Below are 13146 nucleotides of genomic sequence, written 5' to 3' on the forward strand. Positions count from 1 at the left end.
ATTTCGCTACAGTGGAAGTTCACCAAAGAATTACTCTGTAAACATTAAAGTGAACTTCTACCCCCACAAACATTAAAAGCCTAAATGCATGCAACTCTTTGTGCCAATCTAAAAATATGTGCAAGTCATACGTAAAATTATTATTATTATACCCTGATTTATATAGTGCCAACAGTTTGCGCAGCACCTTACAACATTAGGTGCTGCGCACAGTACAGTTACAATTCAATACAGGAGGAGTCAGAGGGCCCTGCTCGTTAGAGCTTACAATCTAGGAGGGAGGGTCAAGTAATACAAAAGGTAATAGCTGTGGGGGAGGATCTGATGGGGAAAGTAAAAGTACAGTTGTTAGGTGGGGGCTGGATAGGCTTCTCTGAAGAGGAGGGTTTTCAGGGAGTGTCTAAAAGCAAGCAGAGTAGGAGATAGTTGGACAGCTTGGGATAGGGAGTTCCAGAATTTGGGAGAGGCTCGGGAAAAGTCCTGGAGGCGAACATGGGAGGAGGTGATGAGGGAACTAAAGAGCAGGTGAAGAAGGCTTCTGTACAGTGGAGATCTCCTCACGAATTGCATCAATGGTGAGCTTGTCTAGGGAGGATGACAGTGAAATGTTGTAGAAAGAAGTAGGTGGAGGCAGTGGAGGACAAAGTAAAGAGTTGAAGGTAGAGAACAGTTGAGGAATGATAAGTTGTTAATGATAGTGATAAAATAGGTCTGCTTGGCAGTGAGGAGGCAGGAATTGTATTTTTGGACAGCAGATTTATAATGGTTGAAATCTTTCTGAGATTTAGTTTTATGCCACCAGTGCTCATGGACTTGTGTCTTTTTTTCAACTTCACCTACTATGTAGCTATGACATGCTGGTTGTACCCAAGTTAATCGGCCAACTTGGTACAATTAACCTGCTTATACATGGTTCGAATCTAAGCCGGTCCCTACTGAACCAGCTGAGAATTGAGCCGTCAATGGCTGGATTTACTATGGTCCACCCATTGTTGGCACTCCTCCCCTGCAGCCACCACTGGCTGGCACAAATGAGCGGGATGACATGATCTGACCAGAGTGGACTGGAAATAGAGAAGTATACAGATCCTTCTTACAAGATTAGTCAGAACAGATGTTAAGAGAAGACTGGCTTTGGGAAGAAGAGGAATGGAAACTAAATTGTGTGGATTACGGCTGCTGCCAGAGGGTGCAAGGTAATGGGTGTGTTTGGTACAGTTAAATTATGGAGGCCCAGGGTTTAGTTATATATCTCCAGAGGTTAGGAGAAGCAGAAGGGTGAAGAAGATAATATGAGCGTGCGATTTATAGGAAGGGACATGCCCCAGAGTCCTAGAGGTTTTATTACTGTGTGGATTTAGGATTAACAAGAGTTGATGAGTGCGGTAACAGGGAAAACACAGAAGTGAGGCTGATTATATATATATATATATATATATATATAGTGTGGGGTGGAGGAGAAGAGTGGTGAAGGAAAGAGAGCTTAAGGAGAGAGGACACAAACATCAGAAGGCGTGGTAGAGAGAGCCTGTTGAGTGGAAGGAGAGCTGAGCAGGTAAACAAGTTCACCTGCATGCTGTTTACCTGTATACTTTCGCTTTGTGCATTTGCTGGACTTAAATAAATACCCCACTTATAGAAAGAACCCCAGCAGCAAATGTGCACCACAGCAAATGTGCTCTCCCCATAAAGATGCTTACTTTTATACTGTTACAGGTGGGGGTGGTGCTTGTTAATTTACTAATTGGTAGTTAATAAAGGAACGCTGTCTGGCAGGGCAAAAAATTCCACTTGTGAATATGACTTGCAAGGGGCATAGTTGTAGAGATAAGGAAAGGCCATCATTTAGGTGAGACAAGGGAGAAAAAATCATCAGAGTGGGGAGAGGGCTGCAGATGGTTAAGCAGAACAAAACTTAGACTAATAAAAATAAGGAAAACAATCACTTTTCAATTTTCACTACTGGTTGGATGGCAGTCAGCTGCAACATACCATAGCAATTTAAAACAGGGAAAACAATCACTTTTCAGTTTTCACTTCTGGGTGGATGGCAGTCATACCTGTGAAGGGACAGAGAAATAAACATTCTTTATTTAGATTTTATTTTATCCCACTTCCTGGTTGAGTGAGGCACTGGTGATGTAGCCAGGGCCCTCGTAATTACCCCTGGCAAGGGTACATCACCAGTTCCTGCCAGGAAAAATCTCAATTGTAAACCATGAGATCTGGTCAGAAATCTCTGGGAGAAAGGCATTTTCATGAGATTCCATGACATTTTGCAAGATGTCAAGTGGGAAAAGGCTTTTTTTTCCTCTTGGAGATCTGGGGCTGGCATCATTCTTGGGATGGCACAAAATCAAGTAAGAAGAAGCTGGTGGATAATCCTCTTGCAAAGCGAACAGCCTATTTGCCTTTAGTAAATCAACTCTCATGCGTTTTGCGTATGTATTTTCGCACATTTAAATCATTGATGGTGTCAGTTTAGGGCAAGGGTGGGAGCGTGTATGGTGTTGGTTTGCATTAAACATCCATATAAATGTACCTTGATAAACGCAAAGCACCATGTTAAATTTCTGTCCGCACTCTGGTTGTCCAACAATCAGCATTGGAAACTGGTGGCCATTTACTAGTAACACTATGCAACTCACGGTGTTGCTCAGCCTGCCCATGATATTTACATCTTGTGGTTGCATTGCAAAGATTGACTGCAAAACACTTCTTCTGTTCCCTAATGCTGTCAAGATGTAGATAGCACAAGGTAGGCCGACCAATGGCATAAGTTACATGGTGTCGCTGGTAAACGACTGTCAGTTTCCAATGCCAAATGATGGACAACCGTAACGAGGACAGAAGTCAAACATGGTGCTATGCATTTATCAAGGTAAATGTGCTATGTGGCTGTTTAATGTTCAGTTTTTTTAGAGTGAACTTTCACTTTAATTCACAAAATATTTTCAGAATTAAGTTTTGACTTTAGACAAAACTAACATTTTTGGTTTAAAGAGACTCAGAGTTCCTCTTAATGACTCGTAGGTCATTTTTCCCTCCTTCACTTAGTCATAACTGCAACAAAGCTCTGTAACTGGGACCTCTGTCATGTCCAGTGCTCCATTGGGCAGGAGGCACCCATGGATCTGTAGTTTGGGCAGCAGAGTAATAAACTTTAGAAACAGAGCAGAACATTTACAATAGTTTTCTTGCAGTGTAATGATGGTGTAGGGAAAGTGATTGCAGAAGTCATAACTAGGCTTCTGCACTTTACCTTATGAGCTCCTATTCTGTATGTGCTGGAATGCAGTTTTGTGATTACCACAACTGTGGTCTCTGCCAAGCTCACATTCCCCTATTGATCATGCACAGCAGCAGTCATATGCACTAGTCTTCCTCACTTGAACATACTTGTCATTGCAGCTTCCTCCTTCCCTTTTGCATCACCTGATCTACGCCAATGACATGACAAATCACACAGCGAAGAGACCACAAGCAAGATTTTTTTCCCCCACTTCCTTGACATGAAACAATTACTTATATGCTGACAGGCTGTCACTGGGACAGGGAGTAATGAAAGCTTCCCACGGGTCTGCACTTAGGCCCCTTTCACACTGGGGTGTGCCGGCTGTATAGCCGTGCTGCCCATTGATTTTAATGGGCAGGATTGGTGGAGGAGCGGTATACACAGCACTCCTTTACCACTCCAAAGATGCTGCTAGCAGGACTTTTTTTAGCGTCCTGCCAGCGCACCGCTCCAGGCACAGGAGACACAGGAGCGGCTCTTTCATGGCATTTTGCAGGCGCTATTTTTAGAGCTGTAGGGCCTGCAAAGCACCCCAGTGTGAAAGGGGTCTTAATGAAAGCTCCTATATGGGAATGTATAAAGCAATAAAAATACAAAAAAATAAATAAAAATTATCTAACTCTTCTATTTATACTACAGAAAGGTCCAGTCTTTTAGCTGTATATATCAGGCCATGCTTTTTTACCATGAGACATTATAGGGGAGATTTACGAAAACTGGTTTATTGTCAAAGCTTAATTGACCAAGCTGAAGTTAGCTGATTGGTCACTATGCACAGCTGAACCAGATTCTGAGTGCTCCAGTCTCAGTAAATCCCTCCCAAAAGGTCTATGATGGGGAAATGTTAAGAGGGTCGGCTTCCAGGTTTTTGTTGTCGAAGCTTAATTGAACAAGCTGAAGTTAAAAGCTGATTGGCTATCATGCACAGTTGCAACAGATTTTGCATGAAGACACCAGTCCATCCAGTTCAACCTGTGTGAGTGTGGGTTTATGTGTTAGTTTATGTCAATAATATTTCCCATATCCCTGTATGTTGTGATTTTTAAGAGGTCATCAAATATTTTTTTTTTTTAACTATCGACACTCCCCACTGACACCACCACTTGTGGAAGGGAGTTACACATCCTTTACCCCTCTAACAAAGTATCCTCTATGCAGTTTAAGGTTAAACCGCTTCTCTTCCAGTTTTAATGAATGGCTGCATGCAGGCCCGGACTGGCCATAGGGCAGACCGGGCATTTGCCCAGTGGGCCGGGGGCTGCCGGGTCGCATGTCTGGGATATGCAGAGACCACCGCGGGTTCTGATATGCAGGACCGATGTTCTAACACTGCCCGCTGATGTTCCGCCAGTAATGTACTAAGTGCTGTAGTTGCACTTTGCAGTGGGGGGTGTGTGCGTGCGAGCCTCAGAGCCACACTCCAGTGACACCCGTTGGCACATCAGGGGGCCGGGACCCGCAACGATCCCCTTCTCTCTGGCATGGTGGCCGCGGCTCTGATAAGTCTCGGCTCGGCTGTCTCATACAGCCGAGCAGAGTGAAGCCACCTCCCCCTCCTCCTTTATGTCTACACAGGGGGAGGGGACTCGACATGCAGTCCCGCGGTGATCTGAGGTACATTATGGGTCTGAAGGGGGGGCCTGTATTGTAGGGGGGTCTGAAATGTGGGGGGGGTTCTGTATTGTAGGGGGGTTCTGTAATGTGGGGGGGGTTCTGTATTGTAGGGGGGTCTTTAATGTAGGGGGGTCTGTAATGTAGGGGGTTCTGTATCGTAGGGGGTTCTGTAGTGGGGGTCTGTATTGTAGGGGGGTCTGAAATGTAGGGGGGTTCGTTATGTGGGGGGGTTCTGTATTGTAGGGGGTTCTGTAATGTAAGGGAGTTCTGTATTGTAGGGGTCTGTATTGTAGAGGGGTTCTGTATTGTAGGGGAGGTCTGTAATGTACGGGGTTCTGTAGTGTAGGGGGGTCTGTAATGTAGGGGGGTTCTGTAGTGTATGGGGTCTGTATTGTAGGGGGGTTCTGTAATGTAGGGGGGTTCTGTAATGTAGGGGGGGTTCTGTAGTGTAGAGGGGTCTGTAATGTAGGGGGGTTCTGTATTGTAGGGGGGTTGTGTAATGTAAAGTTGTCCAGAGGTACAAGGTGCTGTGTAATGTAAAGGGGTCCAGAGGTGCAGGGTGCTGTGTAATGTAAAGGGGTCCAGAGGTACAAGGTGCTGGAACCCCACATCCCATCATCAACCGCCCCCACGAAGCGCCCCCCCCCCCCCCCCCGGGCTGCTCAGTCTAAAATGCCCGTGGCTTTTTTTTTTGTCCCAGTCTGGGCCTGGCTGCATGTCTTCTTAAACTCTTTGCAACTGAAGCGCTTTTTCCCTATTCTAGAAGGACTTTTAATGTGCCAATCATTAGTTTTAATACACTAATAAAAATATTAAATTTTCAAATAAAATAATATTAATAAAAGCAATCCAATTGAATGTGGGCATTGCAGGAGTCTTGAAGGCCCATACTTACTGTGAGCATTTTTGCTGGAGGCTGATAGCAAGGATATTGTCGCTATGCACATTTTGGGCTGTCAATCAATAGAGCCCATGAGTATTACTGTTTAGTCCCTATCCCAGGGACAATGTATTTTCATCATGCTGCGATCACAATGCCCATAGAAACGTAATATCCCTATGGATGAGTAGTGGTCTAGTATGAGAACAGACAAAAAACACACAGACCAGTATCTACTATGAAACCCACTGTGCATGCTCATTGACCACAGGCTACTGCATATTATTCAAGACTTGTCTTCACCAGAGGCATTGACTGGTTGCTAACTCCCCATTTTGGTATATGGATGCTGCAATGTTAGTCTTTCGCTATTCTCCTGAGGAAGCTAGACTGTGAAACGTGTTGGGGAAGGACTACTCCCCTCTTCAGCTTGCAAATGACTGTAAAGACCAAATTAGAGCCTAATAAAATGCTGTAATACATAAAAAGATGATTAGTCGTATAGAGAAGGTTATTTGAGAAGAGAAGGTTATTTGCACAACGTCTGTGTCAATGTATATGAAGTTTAGAAAAGGTTCTCTTGTTGGAAAAGGATTTTACAATATGTTTTGAATTGTTTTAAATAATATTTACTATATAAAAATTTTAATCTTTTTATTAGTGTTTTAAGACTATTGATTGTCACCTCATGTCCTGGTATGTGTTCAAAATATAAAGTATTAATACAATAAGAATAAATTCATTCATAAATAATAATGGGACATGGTGGCAGCCCTAAATATTATTGGCAAAATCCATAATAGGCCAGACATATTTGCCTATTAAATATTATTATTATACAGGATTTGTATAGTGCCGACAGTTTACGCAGCGCTTTACAACATTAGGGCAGACAGTCAATTACAATACAATACGGGGGGGGGGGGGGATCAGAGCTTACAATCTACGAGGAAGGGTCAAGTTATAAAAAAAAAGGTTAATAGCTGTGGGGGATGAGCTAATGTAGAAAATAGTGCAGCTGTTAGATGGAGGCAGGATAGGCTTCTCTGAAGAGAAAAGTTTTCTGGGATCACCAAAAAGTGGATACATTTGGAGACAGTCTGACAGATTGGGGTAGCGAATTCCAGAGGATGGGCGAGGCTCTGGAGAAGTCCTGGAGGTGGATATGGGAGGAGGTGATGAGGGAGCTAGAGAGCAGGAGGTCTTGGGAGGAATGAAGATATAACTTTATCTGTTCATCTGTGCAGTGATCATGTTTTGCTGTTTTATCACACTGCAAATCTGTGGGTCAGCTTGCTCTCTGAGATTCACTGAACACCATACAGACTCATGTACACTCATTGTAACTAATTTCATCTCATCAGTCATTCAGCAAGAATGCTGATTGCATGAAGTACTAGAGGGCAAATCTGCAAATCATTAAATAAAACACCATCAGTCATGAAGCAGAAAGGTAGTCAAACATAAACACAGAGGACATACTTTTACACTAGTATTTGTTTAATTGTTTACATGTGACAATGTATGTGTTTTTCTATTATACTGCATATATATATATATATATATATATATATATATATATATATACTCACCGGACACTTTATTAGGTACACCTAAGCTGGTCTGAGTTTTTCAAAAACTGCTGATCTACTGGGATGTTAATGCATAACCATCTCTAGGGTTTACAGAGAAAATATCCAGTGAGTTGCAGTTGTGTGGACAAAAATGGAGAATGGGCAGACTAGTTTGAAATGATAGAAAGGCAAGAATAACTCAAATAACTACTTGTTACAACCAAGATATACAGAATACCATCTCTGAATGCACATAACATAGAACCTTCAAGCAGATGGGCTGCAGCAGCAGAAGACCACACTGGGGGGGGGGGGTTTATTTACTAAAGGAAAATTCACTTTGCACTACAAGTGCACTTGGAAGTGCAGTCGCTGTAGATCTGAGGGGGACATGCAAGGAAAATAAAAAACAGCATTTTTGCTTGTACATGATTGGATGATCAAATCAGCAGAGCTTCCCCTCATTTCAGATCTACCCCTCAGATTTAAAGCGACTGCACTTCCAAGTGCACTTGCAGTGCAAAGTGGAGTTACCTTTAGTAAATCAACCCATGGGTGCCACACCTGTCAGCTGAGAACAAGAAACTGAAGCTAAAATTCGCACAGGCTCACCAAAATCGGACAATAGAAGATTGGAAAAACAATGCCTTGTCTGATGAGTTTGTATTTCAGCTGCGACATTCCGATGGGTGGGTCAGAATTTGGTGTAAACAACATGAAAACATGGATCCGTCCTGTCTTGTATCAACAGTTCAGGCTGGTGGCGGTGGTGTAATATTATATATATATATATATATATATATATATATATATATATATATATATTTTCTTGGCACACTTTGGGCCCCTTAGTACCAATTGAGCATCATTTAAACGCCACGGCCTACCTGAGTATTGTTGCTGACCATGTCCATCCCTTTATGACTACAGTGTCCCCATCTTCTGATGGCTCCTTCCAGCAGGATAATGCCCCATGTCACAAAGCTCAAATCATCTCACCACTGGTTTCTTGAACATGACAATGAGATCACTGTACTCCAATCCAATAGAGCAGGGGTCTCCAAACTATGGACCTCCAGCTGTTGCAGAACTACACATCCCATGAGGCATTGTAAAACTCTGGCATTCACAGACATGACTAGGCATGATGGGAATTGTAGTTCCTGAACAACTGGAGATCCATAGTTTGGAGATCCCTGCAATAGAGCACCTTTAGGATGTGGTGGAATGGCAAATTGGCATCATGGATGTGCAGCCGGCAAATCTGCAGCAACTGTGTGATGCTTTCATGTCACTACAGACCAAAATCTCTGCGGAACGTTTCCAACACCTTGTTGAATTTATGCCATGAAGAATTAAGGCAGTTCTGAGGGAAAAAGGGAATCCAACCCGGTACTAGCAAGGTGCACCTAATAAAGTGGCCGGTGAGTGTATATTTATTTATTTTTTGGCCTTTTTGGGGATTTTGAACAGAGACAGAAGAAGTGTTTGGACCTCTGACAGATCTTTATTCCTGCTTTTTTTTTTTTTTTTTTTTTCTTTTCCTGTTCTTGTGATAACATGAGGGGAAAAAGTTTATTATACAAAATATCAACAAACCCACCAATTTAAAAATGCATCGCACGGAACTACCACAATCTCCTCTTTTTAACATGCATCTCCCATGTTCAGTCGGGTAATGGAGACAACTTCTTAGTTGAAGTGGGGAACATATAACATAGTATCCAGGCACAGCTAAAAACACATTTAAAATGTATCATCATGTCAACACACTAGAGCTGCACAATTAATTGTCAAGAATCGTTATGGTGATCTTGACTAAAGTGTTTCACAATTCTTTCTATGCAAAGAATTCTCTCTGCTCTTCTGAAGCCACAGCCATCAAAAGAAAGGAAGAGAAAAACTGGGCAGTCTGCCAAGAATCAAAACATTCTTTATCAGTTGAACTTCAGTATAAACATTGTAACAATTTGTCAATGGAATAGACTTTGTGTGTAAGTGAAAAAAGTTTAACCACTTAAACACTAAACCTTTTTCTAACATTTGTTGGTTTAAAGTTAAAATCATATTTTTTTCTTTGCTAGAAAATGACTTAGAACCCCCAAACATTATATATTATTTTTTAGTAGACACCCTAAAGAATAAAATGGTGGTTGTTGTAATATTTTATGTCACACTGTATTTGTGCAGCGATCTTTCAAATGCAAAAAAAACCCAAAAAACTAACCAGTAAAGTTAGCCCATTTTTTTGTATAAAATTAAAGATTTTATGTCGCGAGAATCGTGATCTTTTTATTCTAAGCAAAAAAATTGCGATTCTCATTTTGGCCAGAATTATGCAGCTCTACAACACAGCTGAATGTAGATAATCCCCAGGGAAAACACTGATACATAACATCCACCATCCACTGATATGTTCTTGCCCACAGATGTTACAAAGGTGATACTTATTCTGCTTGAGATGTCTCAACTGAATGGTATGGCTTTGGATTAACCACTTAAGGACCGCCTCACGCCGATATATGTCGGCAGAATGGCATTGCTGGGCACAATCACGTACCTGTACGTGGCTCTTTAAGTGCTCAGCCGTGGGTCGGGAGTGTGTCCGCCATAATGTCGCAGTCACAATAAAAATCACTGATCGCCGCCATTACTAGTAAAAAAAAAAAATTAACAAAAATTCTATAAAATTATCCCCTATTTTGTAAACGCTATAACTTTTGCACAAACCAATCAATAATCGCTTATTGTGATTTTTTTTATCAAAACTATGTAGAAGAATATGTATCAGCCTAAACTGAGGAAAAAAAATGTTTTTTTATATATTTTTTGGGGATATTTATTATAGCAAAAAGTTTAAAAAAATGCATTTTTTTCTAAATTGTCGCTCTATTTTTGTTTATAGCGCAAAAAATAAAAACTGCAGAAGCGATCAAATACCACCAAAAGAAAGCTCTATTTGTGGGAAAAAAAGGATGCCAATTTTGTTTGGGAGCCACGTTGCACGACCGCGCAATTGTCAGTTAAAGCAACGCAGTGCCAAATCGCAAAAAGGGGCCTGGTCCTTTGGCTGCAAATTGGTCCGGGGCTTAAGTGGTTAAATTATGATATCTAACAGACACTGATCGCTGCTGCATGCATCCTTTGGGAAGCAAATATTCAAAGTTATAGGTTGCACAATGCCTACATTTTTTTCACATTAGGCCTCTCAGCTTGATCATATATCAAATATTATCTATCCGAGTTCAGAAAATGTGATGCTACGCCATTAACAGTAAAAAATCAAACTCATATATACTATATGAGAATAACTGTCCAAAGATAAACGCTGCTGTGGGATTAGTATGTTAATGAATCTATCTGTATACTTGTGTGGCTGTTCGGATCTCCAGCTCAGTAAGAGAACCGCACCAACCCAGGGTCTTTTTTTCACTTTTTTTTTCGTTTTGGAAAGAGTGGAAAAGGATCAGAATACCTGTCAGTTTTTATTGGTGTCTGTGCCCCTTGTAGGGGGCACAGACACCAGTGTTTACCATCATGTTTACCATTATCACCGGACGTGAAAGGAAAAGAAAATCCCAAATTTTGGGTAGTCACCAGAGTAGCAATTAAGGGAAAATCTTCCAGTGGATACACTAGTTCTGGTGTTCCATGTGACAACCAAGGACTTGTTTTAGCTATGGCACAGGAAGTGAACGGGAATCTCCCCAAACTTTTAACTCTCCTTTACTCTTATTCAAAATGAAAAAAATGTTTGCCTTTAGTTCTAATTTAAAGAATATTTCCAGCAATGGCTATATTATACATAACTATTTTGGTCCAATATGAATATACTATACTTGGCTAATGCCCTTGAAAGTTGGAAATCACTGAAGTAGACACCTATACAATGATCTCCAATTGCTTCCATGCCCCACGCCAAGTGATTTTCTTCCATCTCCTATGCCGAGTGAGTGCACTCCTGCTTACTGAACACAGGAAATTGGCCGTTCGGCACAGATGCCATTCAAAAAATAGTTGGCATCTACTGATTGGTTGAGCCAGAGAGGCAGGGTGGTAAAGTCTCAACCTCATCCAATTAGAGAAAGATTTGTATTCCTTCAAAAAATTCTAAGTATTCTCAGGGTACAACCAGACTGTCTAATTCTTCATGCGACTATTGCCAGCGGCTATAGCCACTAGCAATAATCATTGGGTTCTCCTGGCAGGAACGGCTCTTCCTGTGCCGAGAGAACAAAATAGCTCCGCAGGAGGGATTCCCCCATCAACACTGACTGTGTTGATGGGGGAATTCAGCGATTTTTTTTCCTGCAGGAAAGAAAATCACTCCTTCTATAAAAAAAACAGGGAGGGGGGGACCTCTCTAAGTGTAGTATTAAAACAGTATCATTTATTGCACAAGATTAAAAACACTTACAAGATATAAGTGGGAGTCATGCTCATCATAAGTATGTAGTCCTGGCAATTATACTGCGTCCCACAGGCTCCTCGCATGATCCGGGTAGCTGGGAAAGGTTCTGGTGTGATATTGTGCTGAATAGCTGTACATTCAGGAAAGCCAGGAAGAAATCAGCTTCAGCTTGAACCGGAAGTGGAAATGATGTCACCAGCAGGGGTGGGAGAAAGGGGTCAGGACTGCCTCTGTAGGATGAAAGGCTATGCACTCGGAGCTCACAGCTCCTTCTACTGGCCTCTATGACTCCCACTTACCATATCTTGTAAGTGTTTTTAATCTTATGCAATAAATTATACTGTTTTGATACTACACTTAGAGAGGTGCCCCCCCCCCCCTTTGTTTCTCAGAGTTGCTGGGCACACTCTGAGGTTGGCTGCCTCTTTTTAAATCCCCCCTTTACCTTAACTTTGTTTTTACCTAAAGACTGACTAATCAAATGTACTTTATTACAAACTAAGGGCATTGCCTCCTGGAGCGCCAGATACCCAATTAACCTTCACTTAATCACTCCATCTATGGCTGGCTTAAGTGATTATCCCAAGGCAAGAAAGTGAGGAAAATCTTTTCCCAAACAATAAAAAATGGCAAATGTTCTACTCCTTCCATACTTTACTGGGCTTTAAAGAAATGTCTGTGTGTTCCATTTGGACTAATATGGATTTTCCAAGCACAGTTAGGATATCGGGACAAGGCAGGACTGGGAACCTTTGGCCAGTTGGAAAACACAACCAAGTGGTCCTTTTAGGCTAGAGAACGTTACCAAGCAAAGTGTGTCTTGGTTCTGTATTGACTGGGTAAAGCTAGGTGTTCCTAAAGGACACCGTTTTTCAAGACAGATCCTTTCACATAGTCTATCATAAGCTTCCTTTAATGTTGGTACTAGAAGCCTTCACGCTACTTGATGCTGGGAATGCAGGTCTCAACAGAAAGAAGATACAATGTCCAGCATGTTTCATTTAATGCAGGACCGATGCATAAATGATGAAGTAACTCCACCCAGTGCCACCAGCCCAGGATATCTTATTGGTATTGGTGGGGGAAGCAAATGCCTCCCGGTGAAATTGTCTTCTGTACAGGAAGGTCTACCCTATCCCTCACTTGAATGAAAAGGAATGAAAGCACAACATACGAGTACAACCCTCAGTACATTACACTAGCCACATAAAATATGTAAAATTATATCTGTAGCTAAAGTTGGTCCTTTTAAGCCTTTTTTTTTTATCTGATATTAGGATTTCTAAAAGTTGTTAATGCATGGGATAACAATTCTGCTGTTGAAAAAAAAAATCAATGTACAGACTAAAAGACTTTTGCTTCAATTTTGCTC

General features: G+C 41.6%; 1 protein-coding gene and 1 long non-coding RNA gene across 6 annotated transcripts in view; one reads left to right on the forward strand and one right to left on the reverse strand.

The window, feature by feature from the left end:
- Positions 1–13146, forward strand: part of HDAC7 (histone deacetylase 7) — a 462267-nt gene that overhangs the window by 267910 nt on the left and 181211 nt on the right. The gene's annotated exons all lie outside the window — the stretch shown is intronic.
- LOC143983727 (uncharacterized) overlaps positions 1–13146 on the reverse strand; it is a 62808-nt gene that overhangs the window by 31399 nt on the left and 18263 nt on the right. The window lies entirely within an intron of this gene.

The sequence above is a fragment of the Lithobates pipiens genome, unplaced genomic scaffold (genome assembly GCF_037356315.1).
Source record: "Lithobates pipiens isolate NorthernLeopardFrog02 unplaced genomic scaffold, aLitPip1_a1.2 Scaffold_16, whole genome shotgun sequence".
Classification (NCBI taxonomy): Eukaryota; Metazoa; Chordata; class Amphibia; order Anura; family Ranidae; genus Lithobates; species Lithobates pipiens.